This window comes from Bombina bombina, chromosome 5, assembly GCF_027579735.1.
Source record: "Bombina bombina isolate aBomBom1 chromosome 5, aBomBom1.pri, whole genome shotgun sequence".
In the NCBI taxonomy this organism is placed as follows: Eukaryota; Metazoa; Chordata; class Amphibia; order Anura; family Bombinatoridae; genus Bombina; species Bombina bombina.
The window spans coordinates 919,197,423-919,212,017 of NC_069503.1; positions in this window are offsets into that span (position 1 = coordinate 919,197,423).

Below are 14,595 nucleotides of genomic sequence, written 5' to 3' on the forward strand. Positions count from 1 at the left end.
CGCGATACATCGACGGAATAATTTATTCATTCAGTATTGTCATGCTAATAGTAAACGCATGCGCAAATGAGAGCCCGGATCGTGAATGCGATTAGTAGCGACGTCATCGAGTGGGCGTTAGATATTACAATGATGCTGGGGGAAAAACAGGAAGAAGACGGTTGGGAGGAGTTCAATGCATAGAACGGAGATAAGTTTATATATAAAAATAACGATAAAGAAAATTTATTTTGCACTGAGATTATTGCGGTTTGACTATTTATAATATTGGGAATAAGTAGGTAACAATTAATTAGAAAAAACTTACATTCACTTTAAGAATGGTTTTTAAGAATATGAAAATAAGAATATGATTTTGAGAGGTGAAAATGATATAACATTCAAATTAGCTCCCTCAATGCTTTGCACTGCTGCTTGTCGCATTACAATACATGTTAACACAATATTCCCAACTCACAAGCAAAGATCAGACCAATTAGAAAATTTAAAACAGAATCTCATCACAGCAGAATTTTTTCACAAAAATAAAAAGTACGTTTCCGAGTGGCTTGTTTGTTTTTCATATATTTTGAATTCCGTCAATAAATTTGTTTTCTCTCTCACTATAGAAGTACATACATAGGGCTCGATTTATCAAGCGCTTCTTCTCCGTAAGACTGCAGGTTCTCACAAGAGAACCTGCAGTCATGCTTTACCAAACAGCGGTCATCTCTACCATCTTCTCCACCTCTTAGGTGGGGCAATTCAATCTCCCCGGGCTCGCGTGATTGGCTGTGCGCAGACAGGGGGTGGGATTGCATATGAAAAAAAATATTTCTTTCCTAAGATATGGTGAGTCCACGGCTTAAGTAATTCCTGTTGGGAATATCACTCCTGGCCAGCAGAAGGCAAAGAGAACCACAGTTAAACTGTTAAGTATCACTCCCTTACCCACAACCCCCAGTCATTCTCTTTGCCTTCGGTGCATTTAGGAGGTGAAGTTTAGGTGTCTGAAAAAATAAATTCTGGTTATCCTTGAGCCCGGATAACCAGAAATCCTCCATCTCCATCCTATGTGTTTGGTGGGTGTAGTGAGGTGGGCTAGCTTCCACGTCACAAGTTCTAACCTCTGACCTGTAGGTAGTGTTACACAAGTCCGGGGCGGCTCCTGTGCGAAAAAGTCTCTTTGACAGCGTTAGTATAAAGGTAGATATTGTTTCTTTAATGCTTTCAAAGTGCAGATGCTACATGCAGATGCTACGTGTTTCGGCCATGGACACAGGCACTGCTCCTGTTGCTAGGGATACGGCAGTGTTACTACAGCACAGTGATGACATCATCACCACCGCCCTGTCTTCCCTATGTAAAGGCCTCAGTCTCTCTCACCTGTGCCCAAGTATAGGTGTTACTTCTTGTGCTCCTGGGTGCTGTATATCTGTATGCTGAATTGCTGTATTTATTCACTGTTGATGAACTCTGCCTGTCTGACCATTCTATTGGTTTACCCCTGAACTGTTATACTGCTGGATATCCTTTTGTTGCTGACTCCTGCCTTTTCCCGGTCCTTCTATTGGTTTACCCCTGAACTGCCATATTGCTGGATTATCTTCCTGTTGCTGCTGAGTACTGCCCTGCCTGCTGTGAGTACTGCTTACCTCATTTTACAAACTCTCTCTCTGCTCTGGGATATTTCTTATAATTCCACTTGACGCTGGGATAAGAAGACTACTTGCCAAGTTTGGTCTGATAGTGGAATATTCCACGAGCATTACATTATACTTGGGCCATGGACCCAAATGAGGTAGCAAATGCAGTTACTCGTCAGGGTCTGACGCTGGGAACACATACCGCACAATTGCAGAGTGTGGATTTAAAACTACAGGCTATAACCGCTTTGCTCTCCTCACTGGTTGCTGAAAAGAACGCTGCTCCTGTTGTTACACAGCCAGTACATGCTGCTAGTGCCGCAGCTCCTTCCCCTACTTCTGGAAGTATACCCCGGATACCATTGCCTGACAAGTATGATGGTACTGCCGACTGTAGGGGTTTCCTGAATCATTGAAGGCTGCACTTTTGCAATGACCCACACACCTTCCAGTCTCATCAGTCAAAGGTCACTTTTATTATTTCCTTACTGAAAGACAAGGCCCTAGCTTGGGTCTCTCCTCTTCTGGAACAGAGCGCTCAATTCCTGAACGATGCTAATGCCTTCACTTTGCATTATCTTCTGTATTCGGGACCTTCGGCCGCGCTGCTGCTGCAGATTACTCACTCTTGGGTGTCCCCCAGAGTAATAGTACTGTGGCACCATACGCCATCGATTTTCACACTTTGGCACTCGAGACCAGTTGGAATGGCAGTTCTCTCAAGGCGGTCTTTAGGAGAGGTTTACATGAACGCATCAAGGACTAGCTTACCTATCATGATGTCTCTACTTCCCTGAATGAATTCAAAGCACTTTGTATTACTCTAGACTCTCGCTTTCAGGAGAGACAAGCTGAGAGAGACAGAACTCGTAGAATCCTTCCTTCCCATCCTCCTACTCGTCCGGTCTCTAGACCATTCTCTACCCCTTCAGCACCTCTAGTTACCTCAGTAGAGGAACCCATGGATCTCTCCTCCAGCAAACCCACAAAATCTGAAAGACAGAAAAGAAGGAGATTGAGACTGTGTTTCTACTGTGGTTCTAACTCACACCAGGTAAAAAAACTGTGATATCCTGCCGGGAAAAAACAATGCTTAGAAGATAACACTGGGGTACCTCTAAGCGTGGTCACTACTAAATCCCCTCAATCTTTTCGAATTCTGGTACCTGTTACCTTCTCCTTTCTTCAGAATTCAACAATACTGTGCTATGTTGTTATTGTTTTTTACCCATAGGATTTGAAGACTTTTAGAAGGATTTCTGGATCACTATTTCCACAATAGGATCTTCACTACTGATTTATTGGATTTTCACAGTTTATTTTATTGTTCATTTTTTGGATACATACTGTTGATTTTGTTATTCACATTGGCTTTTTGAATATTTTTATTTTTCCACATTTTTTCATCACTTCATTTTTTCCGTATTGTTTTTTCACGCCATTTCTATTTTTTTTTTTTTTCATTTTTGTACACCAACACTATTTTGGAACTCTTTTATGCACCAGCACTTTGGACACACCACAACCTAGGAGAACTATTTTTATTTGATGGGCTATTTGATGAACTATCATTCTCACTGAATGGTTTTATTATATTATATTTTCCTTAATCCTATTGTTTTGGCTTGATATGTTGATGCACACGGCTTACTAAGACTGGCACACTGCATATGAATTGCCATTAGCACAATCCTTTATTTGTTTCCAAATTGTCTAGCTCTATTATTTGCCAACCACGCATCTAATGTTTTTAATGTTTTTAAATGTTGTAGTAGTTTTAGCTTTTTAGTCATGGATCCATGCATTTGTGATATTTAATGTTGTTTTTAAAAATTCTACAGGGAGTGCAGAATTATTAGGCAAATGAGTATTTTGACCACATCATCCTCTTTATGCATGTTGTCTTACTCCAAGCTGTATAGGCTCGAAAGCCTACTACCAATTAAGCATATTAGGTGATGTGCATCTCTGTAATGAGAAGGGGTGTGGTCTAATGACATCAACACCCTATATCAGGTGTGCATAATAATTAGGCAACTTCCTTTCCTTTGGCAAAATGGGTCAAAAGAAGGACTTGACAGGCTCAGAAAAGTCAAAAATAGTGAGATATCTTGCAGAGGGATGCAGCACTCTTAAAATTGCAAAGCTTCTGAAGCGTGATCATCGAACAATCAATCGTTTCATTCAAAATAGTCAACAGGGTCGCAAGAAGCGTGTGGAAAAACCAAGGCGCAAAATAACTGCCCATGAACTGAGAAAAGTCAAGCGTGCAGCTGCCAAGATGCCATATTTCAGAGCTGCAACATCAATGGAGTGCCCAAAAGCACAAGGTGTGCAATACTCAGAGACATGGCCAAGGTAAGAAAGGCTGAAAGACGACCACCACTGAACAAGACACACAAGCTGAAACGTCAAGACTGGGCCAAGAAATATCTCAAGACTGATTTTTCTAAGGTTTTATGGACTGATGAAATGAGAGTGAGTCTTGATGGGCCAGATGGATGGGCCCGTGGCTGGATTGGTAAAGGGCAGAGAGCTCCAGTCCGACTCAGACGCCAGCAAGGTGGAGGTGGAGTACTGGTTTGGGCTGGTATCATCAAAGATGAGCTTGTGGGGCCTTTTCGGGTTGAGGATGGAGTCAAGCTCAACTCCCAGTCCTACTGCCAGTTTCTGGAAGACACCTTCTTCAAGCAGTGGTACAGGAAGAAGTCTGCATTATTCAAGAAAAACATGATTTTCATGCAGGACAATGCTCCATCACACGCGTCCAAGTACTCCACAGCGTGGCTGGCAAGAAAGGGTATAAAAGAAGAAAATCTAATGACATGGCCTCCTTGTTCACCTGATCTGAACCCCATTGAGAACCTGTGGTCCATCATCAAATGTGAGATTTACAAGGAGGGAAAACAGTACACCTCTCTGAACAGTGTCTGGGAGGCTGTGGTTGCTGCTGCACGCAATGTTGATGGTGAACAGATCAAAACACTGACAGAATCCATGGATGGCAGGCTTTTGAGTGTCCTTGCAAAGAAAGATGGCTATATTGGTCACTGATTTGTTTTTGTTTTGTTTTGGAATGTCAGAAATGTATATTTGTGAATGTTGAGATGTTATATTGGTTTCACTGGTAAAAATAAATAATTGAAATAGGTATATATTTGTTTTTTGTTACGTTGCCTAATAATTATGCACAGTAATAGTCACCTGCACACACAGATATCCCCCCTAAAATAGCTATAACTAAAAACAAACTAAAAACTACTTCCAAAACTATTCAGCTTTGTTATTAATGAGTTTTTTGGGTTCATTGAGAACATGGTTGTTGTTCAATAATAAAATTAATCCTCAAAAATACAACTTGCCTAATAATTCTGCACTCCCTGTATTGATTTGGTAAATACTGTGTGTGATATTAAATATTTATACCAAATATTTATACTAAATATTCTATCATATTTTACCTTTGTTACTAGTCCTTGCCTACCTTAAGGCGCTCCTTTAGCAATTCTCTCCTACAATACTATTTCTTCAGAATTCTGTCAACATTCAGGACTGGAAATTTTTTTGGACACCGTTTAATGATTCAGGCAGGGTTACCTCTTCGGCAAAAAAAACACTGTCTTAAAATAACTGCTCTGGATTGCACTCCCCTTGGATCAGGTTTAATCCATTTTGAATCAGCACCCCTAACCATGAATGTGGGAGTCCTTCATACCAAACAGTTCCAGTTTAATGTCATTCATTCTCCAGCACAACCAGTAATCCTTGGTCTTCCTTGGCTCCGTATACACAATCCACAGTTTGACTGGACTGAGGGACTGTTGGCCTCCTGGGGTATATTCTGCTTCCATTCCTATCTGGCTAAAGTTACTCCATTACGCCACATCCCCATTGCCAGCCTACAGACCCCTTCAAGCCTTCCCTCAATTTACGCAGATTTCACTGGTGTGTTTGAAAAGTAAGCAGCTGATGTGCTGCCACCCCACTATCCTTATGACTGCAAGATTGACCTCTTTCCTGGAGCCCCACTTCCTAAAAGGAGGACTTATCCACTCTCCAAAGCTGAAACCAAGGCCATGGAGGAGAATATTCAAGAGAACCTAGCTAAAGGTTTTATTTGCCCTTCCTCTTCTCCTGCCAGGGCTGGCTTTTTTGTCAGTAAGAAGGTTGGTGGCCTCAGACCCTGTATCAACTGCAAAGCCCTTAACAACATCACTATCAAGAATCGCTATCCTATTCCGTTAATCACTGAACTTTATGATTCGCTCCAGAATGCTCGCTACTTCACTAGGTTGGATTTACATGGGGCATATAATCTTGTTTGTATATTCCCAGGGCATGAATGGAAGACTGCCTTCAACACAAGATCAGGGCATTACGAATACCTTGTAATGCCTTTTGGGCTGTGTAATGCCCCTGCTTTCTTCCAAGCATTTGTCAACAATGTCTTCTGTGACCTCCTCAATCTCACTGTCATCGTCTATCTGGATGACATCCTTATTTTCTCCTCCACCTTTGAGGAGCATCATGAACATGTGTGAGACAGGTACTTCTTTGCCTCAGAGAAAATTCCCTGGTAGCCAAACTGGAGAAGTGTGAATTTGACTAAGTTCAGATCCTGTTCCTTGGCTATGTTATCTCGAAGGAGGGTTTTGTCATTTATCATTCTAAGCTCACCGCAGTCCTGGAATGGCCTCAACCCATCTCATTAAAGGAACTACAGAGATTCTTGAGGTTCTCTAATTATTACCGCGAGTTTATAAAAAAAACTCCCAAATAGTTGCTCCCCTCACTGAGTTAACTAAACGGAACAGAGGCTGCAAAAACTGTCCTCCTGAAGCCGTGGATGCCTCTCACCTGAAAAAGGCCTTTTGTTCTGTTCCTGTGCTCCGCCATCCTGATCCTGACCTGCAGTTCACTTTAGAGGTTGACGCCTCTGAGATTGGAGTTGGAGCAGTCCTAACCCAAAGGAATACTTTATCCTCCAAGTTGCACCCTGTAGCCTTTTTCTTCAAGCTCTTTACTCCTGCAGAGAAGAACTATGATATGGATAATCTTGAACTCTTAGCCATTAAGATGGCTCTGACTGAATTGCGTCATTGGCTAGAGGGTACAGCCAATCCCATTCAGATTCTCACTGACCACAAGAATCTGACATACTTTGAGACTGCTCATAGACTCAATCCTCGACACGCCATGTGGGCCTTGTTCTTTTCCCATTTCTGTTCCTGTGCTCCGCCATCCTGATCCTGACCTGCAGTTCACTTTAGAGGTTGACGCCTCTGAGATTGGAGTTGGAGCAGTCCTAACCCAAAGGAATACTTTATCCTCCAAGTTGCACCCTGTAGCCTTTTTCTTCAAGCTCTTTACTCCTGCAGAGAAGAACTATGATATGGATAATCTTGAACTCTTAGCCATTAAGATGGCTCTGACTGAATTGCGTCAATGGCTAGAGGGTACAGCCAATCCCATTCAGATTCTCACTGACCACAAGAATCTGACATACTTTGAGACTGCTCATAGACTCAATCCTCGACACGCCATGTGGGCCTTGTTCTTTTCCCATTTTAACTTTGTGGTCTCTTATCTTCCTGGGACCAAGAATGAAAAGGTTGACGCACTTTCCCGTCAGTTTCCTCAGTCAAGTGATTCCTCTGATGCTCCTATTGAACACATTGTACCCCCCTCCTATGTGGTTGCTCAACTTAGCACTTCTCTTCTTCAAAGACTGCAACGTGTCCAGTCTAGAAAGCCTCCTGAAGCCCCTGCAGCTCCCGATATCTTCTTTGTACCCCTGAACCTATGCACCCCTGTGCTATCCTTGGCTCATGATAGCAAACTTTTAGGACATCCTGGTTTGACAAGAACTTTTAAGCTTCTCTCCAAGCATGTATGGTGGCCTACCATGAAGACCAACGCTCAGGATTATGTGAAAGCCTGCATGACTTGTGCTGCCAATAAGACTCCTCGATCCTTGCCTCCTGGCTTACTCTAACCCTTGTCCATTCCCTAACAACCTTGGACGCACATAACAATGGATTTCATTGTGGACCTCCCTCCTTATGACCATCATACGGTTATCTCGGTTGTGGTAGATCGATTTTCCAGACTGGCTCATTTTGTACCCTTAAAGAAACTGCCATCTGCCCAAGAGTTATCGTCTCTTTTTCTGTTACATGTGGTACAACTTCATGGCATTCCCGTGAATATTGTTTCCGACAGAGGTCCAGAATTCATCTCTGCCTTTTGGAGAGCCTTTTGCAAGTTGATTGGAACCACCGTTTCCCTGTTGTCTGGCTACCATCCTCAGACTAATGGGCTGAGAGATTGAATCAAGATCTCAAAGCCTATCTCAGAACTTTTGTTAATTCTCTCCATACCAACTGGTCTGAGTTGTTGCCTCTAGCTGAGCTGGCAAAGAACAATCATTGGCACTCTTCTCTATGATGTTCTTCATTTCAAGCCGCAGCAGGTTGCCAACCTCGTGTCTTTCCTCTTTCTGCTCTGTCCACAGGGGTTCCTGCTGCAGACCGACATGTTACTAACCTCACTACTCATTGGCAGCGTATTCGCTCTCTTACATTTAGCTGTCTCCAGATACAAGAGGTTTGCTGATTATCATAGAACTTCTGTTGGTGCCTTTTCGATAGGTGCCGTGTTTGGGTTTCTACTCGACATATTCGTCTACATCAACCCATTATGCTGTATATCTGTATGCTGCATTGTTGTATTGATTCACTGTTGCTGAACTCTGCCTGTTTTGACTACTCTGCTTGCCTTAACCTCTGCATTACTAGATTGCTTAACTGTTGATGAACTCTGCCTGTCTGACCATTCTATTAGTTTACCCCTGAACTGTTATACTGCTGGATATCCTTTTGTTGCTGACTCCTGCCTATTCCCGGTCCCTCTATTGGTTTACCCCTGAACTGCCATACTGCTGGATTACCTTCCTGTTGCTGCTGTATACTGCCCTGCCTGCTGTGAGTACTGCTTACCTCATTTTACAAACTCTCTCTCTGCTCTGGGATATTTCCTATCATTCCACTTGATGCCGGGATAAGAAGACTACTGGCCAAGTTTGGTCTGATAGTGGAATATCCCACAAGCATTACAGCTACAGCCTTTTTCAAGCAATCTAATGCCTTCTTTACTGTGTCTCCTTTTGCACCCCGAGGGCGTGATCCGATATATGGCGTAGTTTTCGGCGCAAGCGAGGGAACCTGCGCCGCCCATAATTTCACCTCGCACATCGGAGTATCCAATATACGGCGCCGTCAGATGCTAAAGTGGCGTAAGTAGGACAAACTGGCGTTGTTCCGAAAAGTGCGCAAATACATATTTTGGTAGTCGCAAGTACTTACGCCAGTAGTTTGTCCACGTAAAGTCTCAATAAAGTGTAATTTTATGCAAATTAGGCTAACACTCGTAAAAATTACCCGCGACTCCATCTAAAAATGTGCAATGTAATTACGCTATTCAAAAGTCATATATAAACCCATGCGCAGCCGCCATTTTCTTCAGTGTGTTGGGATGGTTCGTTGAGCTACAGCACACTACAGTGAGTTTAGGATTAGTAAGAGTAGTGAGAGAGGCGCAGCATAATAGTTAGTTAAGTCGGATTTTTGTTTGGGTAAGCTTGTACATTTACTTACACTTATTTTTTACATATTGCACACATATTGCATACATACATATACAAAATACACAACACTTTTTTTTCTAACACCTCACACATTTTATTTAAATTTTACAGTGTGATAGGCTGAGTGTTTGGTTGTGATTGTGTGTGATTGAACTGGGAGTGAGTGTGTGTAGTGTGAGGATGGCAGGGAGAGGTAGGGAGGAGGGGAGCAGAGTTGCAGGGAGAGGAGTATTGTAGCAGACAGGAGGAGCAGCGGGGTCCCCGTCAGGGAGTAAGTGGAGAGGGAGAGTTAGAAGGGATGATGGGAGGGAAGATGCCCATAGACCAGGCACACTTAGAAGAGGGACAGAGGGTGCACATGGGGACAGAAGGGGGGAGGAGGGAGAGGATAGGGAGGAACCCACACAAGGGACATCCCAGGGAGCAAGCCAGGTGGCCACAGAGGAGGAGCGCATGAGATGCCCAAACCTCTCATTCGATGAGAATGTTGCGCTAGTCCAGGCCATCATGGACAACCACAGTACCCTCTTTGGCCAGGAGAAGGGCAAAGGCGTTGCCCGAAGGCGTAAGACAGCATGGTTGGCGGTAGAGGATGCTGTAAACAGTGTGGCCCCGCAGAGGAGGACTGTCGAGGGACTTAAAAAAAGGTGGAACGATTGCAAGAGGCGGGTGAAAGAGAAGATGGGGCAGGAAGCCATGCACCAGAGGAGAACAGGCGGTGGTCCACCCCTGGAAACCGAATACAACACCTGGCAGGAGATGATACGCAGGTCCCTGAGTATCACAGCAGTCCATGGACTTCCAGGGGCTCGTGACTCAAGGGCTGCAACCACAGCACCTCATGCTGGTGAGTAACATCCCACACACCAGTATTATATGTATTTGAGATATAACATCCTTTAATGTCACACATTCATGTACACAATGAGGAGCATGGTATTTGGCCTACTAACAAAAACATCTAGAATTATATTTGACATTAATGCTACTTAACACAATGCAATTCATGATATGAGGTGCAATAGTGCAATACTAACATGTCTCAGAGTAACACAGGCCACAAGCCACATGTTGAGTTTTCAGTAAATGGACACTATAGCCATCACAATACTTTTAGCTCCGAAAGCAGGTTCTGTGCCTACATCAGGCTAAAGTAAATTGTGTGACCATAGTGTCACTTAAAGAACACATTTTCTCCATCACTGACATGTACACATAACTATTTTATGAAACACATACCTGTATACTGTGCAGATTAAAATCCCTCATATCACAAATCACATTGTGCACATGCATGTTATACAGTTTGACATGAGAATGAGTATTGTCCCTATCATGTATCAATGTACATTGTATGCACACTTAGACATATATATGACTGTACTAATCCCTATCATCATTTGACTCCTCCACAGAACCTCCTGTCACCAGGCTGCAAACAGGCATGCCGCCACCTCCACCACCACCACCAGTCACAGGCATGCAGCTACCTCCACCACCACCACCAGTCACAAGCATGCAGCCACCTCCACCACCACCACCAGTCACAGGCATGCAGCCACCTCCACCACCAGTCTTCAGGCAGCAACATGGACAGTATGCTCCCAGGCATGAGCAGGGTTGGATTGCCTCCATTGAGGACCCAGAAGTTATGCCACCACCATTGGCATACGATCCCTGGCAAGATACCTGGCCTGAGGAATATGCTTTTGGCTTTGAGGGGGAGCCAAGTTAGCCACGGAGGGTCCATGTCTTTACCCCCCCCCCCCCAACACAATATCAGGCCAGCCATGGCTTTTCCACACAGGGAATGTCACAAGAAATGCAAACTGGACAGGCTGAGTGGTCACACACTAGTCGTCAATGGGACTACCAATCCAGCCTGAGAGCTCCACCAGCCTCTTCTCTTGGGAGAGCTCCACCATCCACTTCCCTTGGGAGAGCCCCACCATCCGCTTCCCTTGGGAGAGCTCCACCATCCGCTTCCCTTGGGAGAGCTCCACCATCCTCAGATGAGCATATAGCTGAAGTTGTCCCTGAAGCACCAGCAGCTGAAGTTGTCCCTGAAGCACCAGTAGCTGAAGTTGTCCCTGAAGCACCAGCAGCTGAAGTTGTCCATGAAGCAGATGCAGCTGAAGTTGTCCCTGAAGCAGCAGCAGATAGAGCTGAACCTGCACCTAGAATCACTGCTGCTCAAGAACTTGTAGATCCACTGTATTCTCCCCTGGGCGAGGAATACATTTCACTCCAGAGGAGGCTCATAACAAGCTGCGAGAGCAGACATCATTAACTGCAATTGTACAAAACCAGTCGCAGATGATGAGAGTTATTTCTGATATGCAGATGCAGATTGACAACAGATGGCGGGAACAAAACCAACTCTTGGGTGTGTTGGTTCAGCACTTCACACACCAGCAGGACACTGCCTCCAGTCTATCATCTGTGGCCAGCACTCCAGCAGAATCATCTGAATCTTCCCAAACAAGGAGAACCAGGAAATCCACTCCAGTCACCTCAGCCCCCTCATCCAAGAAGCCTTAAAAAAATATTCTTATAGTTCACCATAAATCTTGTCCTCTGTTATTTACCATATAATTCTCATCCACAGCCATGTGAGGGATGTTTTAGTACACTAATATTGTTTAAACATATAATAAGGCCTGTGTGGAAATGGCCCAAAAAAGGTAATATCATCATGTTTATGACATATTCATGTTCTATAAACCACATCACATAGTTGTGTATGAAGGGTACATATAGTAATATTCACTTATAAGATGCAAATCAAGGTTTCTCACATCCAATGGATATTGACACATGGGCAGGGATAGGCACAAGGCAAGGCTGTGGCGGACATTTTCTAAGGTAAAGACCTTTATTGAAGGACACCTTGCCTATCCCTGCACATGGGTATATATATCTAAATAATAATGTTTTTACAGAAGGTGTGAACATAAGGTATGAACAGCCATTTTCATTCTTCTTAATGATAGTCAATAAATCATAGTGACCTAGACATGAATTAAACAAATGAGATATTTTCAGTAATTAGGGTGGTTAAGGGAAGGGGGTGGGATGTAGTAGTTTCACTTACATGCAGTGGAAATCCGCAGTATGTAATTCTATGACCAGCTGCAGCAGGGGCAGCACCATGACCAGGGACCTCAGCAGCAACTATAGAATCAGCATGTATAGACGGAACAACAGGGGCTTGTAGGGCTTCCAGCACCCCTTGTGCCCCATGATGCACCCTTGTGCCCCATGATGCTGCCTCTCTATGGAAAGCAGGAAAACATGGTGGCTAATGAGGATGTGCATTGGCGGGTTTTTAAGGCTTCCTGTTGTGAGGTTGTGCTGTTTGTGATTGGTTTGACCCATTTGCAGGGGCAAGAATAATAAATGCTTTGAAGGGTTTAACTATTTGTGATCAAGCTGCTGATATGTATGTTGTTAAACATGCATTTGTTAGGCCTTCAGAAAGTTACGTTGGTATCTAAGTCAGTGTAAGGGTTGCTGCGCCTGCAATTTGTGGCGAGATGAGAATGGAGTAGATTTTCTGAAATCTGCGCGCGTAAGTCCTTACGCCGTATATTGGATACCAAACTGCGCGTGTTTTGTATGTCAGTCTATGGGTAAAAATAATACGGGCGAAGGCAGAAATATACGCGCGTAAGTTGTATGCTACGCCGTATATGTGATACCAAACCAGCGCAAAATTTGGCATCGCCGGCTTTTGTGGGCGACACTGCATATCGGATCGGGGCCCGAATGTTAATTTCATTGGTCAAGGATAAACTTTGCCCATTTTCTTATTGGTCTGTTATAAATTTGATTGAAATCATCGCAACAATGCATAAAAATATATTAAATAAACTTAAAAAGATATTCTCTATACAACTTACAATCAGAACACTATTAAAAAACTTTCACCTAGATTACGAGTCTTGCGTTAGCCTTAAAAAGCAGCGTAGCCTTAAACGTAATTAGTTTAAAAAACTTGTAATTATTTTATTATTTTCTGTAAATTAGTGTTTGTTTTTTTTTCGTACTTTAGATAATTGTATTTAATTGTAATTCATTTAGGCCTAGATTTGGAGTTTGGCGTTAGCCGTGAAAACCAGCGTTAGAGGCTCCTAACGCTGGTTTTAGGCTACCTCCGGTATTTGGAGTCACTCAAAATAGGGTCTAACGCTCACTTTTCCGCCGCGACTTTTCCATACCGCAGATCCCCTTACGTCAATTGCGTATCCTATCTTTTCAATGGGATTTTTCTAACTCCGGTATTTAGAGTCGTGTCTGAAGTGAGCGTTAGACATCTAACGACAAAACTCCAGCCGCAGGAAAAAAGTCAGTAGTTAAGAGCTTTCTGGGCTAACGCCGGTTCATAAAGCTCTTAACTACTGTACTCTAAAGTACACTAACACCCATAAACTACCTATGTACCCCTAAACCGAGGTCCCCCCACATCGCCGCCACTCGATTAATTTTTTTTAACCCCTAATCTGCCGACCGCCACCTACGTTATACTTATGTACCCCTAATCTGCTGCCCCTAACACCGCCGACCCCTATATTATATTTATTAACCCCTAACCTGCCCCCCACAATGTCGCACCCAGCTACCTACAATAATTAACCCCTAATCTGCCGACCGCAAAGCGCCGCCACCTACGTTATACTTATGTACCCCTAATCTGCTGCCCCTAACACCGCCGACCCCTATATTATATATATTAACCCCTAATCTGCCCCCCTCAACGTCGCCTCCACCTGCCTACACTTATTAACCCCTAATCTGCCGAGCGGACCGCACCGCTACTATAATAAAGTTATTAACCCCTAATCCGCCTCACTAACCCTATAATAAATAGTATTAACCCCTAATCTGCCCTCCCTAACATCGCCGACACCTAACTTCAATTATTAACCCCTAATCTGCCGACCGGAGCTCACCGCTATTCTAATAAATGTATTAACCCCTAAAGCTAAGTCTAACCCTAACACTAACACCCCCCTAAATTAAATATAATTTTAATCTAACGAAATAAATTAACTCTTATTAAATAAATTATTCCTATTTAAAGCTAAATACTTACCTGTAAAATAAATCCTAATATAGCTACAATATAAATTATAATTACATTGTAGCTATTTTAGGATTAATATTTATTTTACAGGCAACTTTGTAATTATTTTAACCACAACGTCGCCTCCACCTGCCTACACTTATTAACCCCTAATCTGCCGACCGGAGCTCACCGCTATTCTAATAAATGTATTAACCCCTAAAGCTAAGTCTAACCCTAACACTAACACCCCCCCTAAG